This window comes from Drosophila suzukii, chromosome 3, assembly GCF_043229965.1.
Source record: "Drosophila suzukii chromosome 3, CBGP_Dsuzu_IsoJpt1.0, whole genome shotgun sequence".
Lineage (NCBI taxonomy): Eukaryota > Metazoa > Arthropoda > Insecta > Diptera > Drosophilidae > Drosophila > Drosophila suzukii.
In genome coordinates this window covers 62,351,827-62,354,637 of record NC_092082.1, presented here as the reverse complement: position 1 = coordinate 62,354,637, position 2,811 = coordinate 62,351,827, and positions in this window count along the sequence as shown.

Below are 2,811 nucleotides of genomic sequence, written 5' to 3'. Positions count from 1 at the left end.
GTCCTATCTCACCAGCCAAGATTGAGGGTGTGAGCTGAGCCTCAAAACTTTTATCACTAGCACACCTGGGAGCCTGTAATTAACAGTTACCTACTTCCAAGGATGTTATACTAATTAAACCTTCATTGCAATTTTCATCCAAGCGCCACGCCAACATAAATGCCCATAAAGCTAAAGTCTATCTAGCACCCACATTTTTGAAGATTTTGTTTCTGCGTAAATGGTATTTTCTTCCTACTAAGTTAATAAATGAAAACGTCCTTGCATTGTCAGTAGTTCTCACACCACCCGCTAGGTGCCGCCGTCCGCTAGGGAACGCGCCAAAGAAATTCCCTGGAACTTAAAAATTTAAAAATGGTTATCAGACAAATCACTGTTTCTTGTTTTAAAGTTGGTTATCTGAATAACGGGTATCTGATAGTTGAGGCACTTGACTATAGCGTTGTCTGTTGTTTCTTAACTCCTTGTTTCGCGATATCTCAGCGTTCATAGGGACGGTCAGAGAGACAGACAGACGGACAGGCGATCAAGAACATGTATGTATGCTTTATAAGCTCGATATCGCTTTTATCTACCTGTTACATACTTTTCGACGAACCTCTTCCCAGGTATAGATACCAGCATAACCTTAAGAGGCTTCGTGTAAGAATAAGCTTTAATAAAAAAAACTGAAAATATAATTTATAAAAAATCTTTTTTTTTCAATATTATGATAATGCAGATATAAGGATGTTACAAAAAGACGAATATATAAATAAGTCGATTATTCAAAAACGATTTATCTCCCATTTACTACCAGTAATATATTTTTGTGTGTACACGCCACTGTGCCTGGCAAATATAATTTGGCATGGGAGGTCTCATTACAAGCTCCGTAAGGAAAGGCCCAAACTCCCCCTATCTCCAATTGCCGTAGCCCAATGAGCAAATAATAAAACCGACAGCGGTGGGGGATGGAGAGAGTTGAACACAAAGCTTTGGCCTGCTGTCAGTGCAATGACTTCCGATCAATCAATTAGTTTTGAGGAAGACGACTTCTTTGTGTTTCCCACTTTTGTTGCCCTCCACTCGCTCTCCACATGGAACTCCTCCTGATGGCAGCTGCGCTTCTCCCAAGGACACGGCCACATCTTCAGAGCTTTCATCGCCCTGCCGCATGCCAATCCACAGGCGCACTTGGAGTCGCCGTTTTATGTGGTGTTTTTGGGCGGATCCTTTGGTAATGCGGTTCGATTCTCGAGAAGTGCGCCCAGCACGAGTTAAAATTTAATTTAGTGAAAATAATTTGCTTAGTCGTGCTGCAAAATTGCATAATTGTCAATGGCTGTGGCACGCCACTCCACTCTCTCACTCCGTAATGAGCGGTCTGCGGCGCCATTTTGAGGCACCATCACATCTGCATATTGGAAAATTATAGCTCTGAGCCCCGAACACGACGCCTGCCACATACCGAATCCGGAGCACCGAATACCACTCTGCTCCTGGCCTTTGTTTGTCCTAAGCGCTTGGCTGCGGCTGCGCAGAAGTCCAAAAGCGCGTGGTTCGGGCGCCTGGTGATGCGCAATGGGGGGCGATCGTTCTCGACGAGGTGACCTCCAGCCGAGCCACTGCGGCAAGGACCTGACTCGGAACTGGCAGGCAGTCTGCCAGCTAGCGAAGCCAACAAAAGCAGTGCAGGTCTCGGGTTTCAGAACCGAAGCTTCGAATACCCTTGCGATTTTGTGCACTTGGTAAGAAACCCGTCGCCCATCAAGGATTGGCGTTCATCGATTTATAGCTTAAATCGTTCTGAAGCCAAGTTATCCTCATTTATGCCACTAACAACCTTAAATTATAATCTTAAATCTGAACACATGCAGGGTGGTATCAGTGTATTTTGTAAGTAAACCGTCAAGGGTTGGACTAATGAATTAATAAATATTATATCTACCTCATGTAAACCTTGTTTAAATTTCAAAAACACAATTTTGCAAGGTGTATATTTAAATTTAAAATGATTTCACTGTCAATCTACAAGTCGAGACCCGTGTCAATCACACTAATATTTTCAAAATTTAAAAATTGTGGTTTTTATGAGTTTGAAGGTGTTTGAATTTTACCAATATTTTTAGGCTTTGACTTTATGTTGTGAAAAGATAAGTTGAAGAGCGTTCTATTTCCAGCAAAATGCGTCTTTGATGACCGAAATCGGCTAATCAGAACTCGAGATAATAAAATAAAATAGTCCCAAAAACTAAGAAAAAAGTATTATTACACTTAAAGGGACCTTAACTTTAGCGGAAAACCAAGCGTCCTTCATATAGCATTTTGACGATTTTTTTTGTAAACAGGTGCTATTTAAGTTAAAACTTAATTTTGGCAAAAATGTGATCCTTTATAGGGAGGAAATGAGGCATTTTTGATAAAACATTCGATTTGAGACCCAGCGAAAGCACGGAAACAACTATCATCCTCTTTCTTACTTTCCTTGGGCTGCGTCTTGTAATGAGCTTCGAAACACGGGTTTTCATAATAATATTAAGCGGATGAGGGGAATCGAAGAGGACAAGGCAAGCCAACGGGCATTTGACATGCCAAAAAACACTTCTGTCACAGCGGCAGTGGCTCAGTGGAGAACACCGCATCAAGTCCGTAGGGGGCGGCTCGACCACAAAAGCGTGCCATGCACTCGCACTCCCAGCCGACCGCCGTTCTGCCTCAGCCGCACTGGAAAAATGTTCAATATAATCTGAAATAAAGTGTACACTAAAACATACATTAAATTGTTGAATTACATTAGTTTTCATTTTAATTTATTTTTAGTCTTAGCAC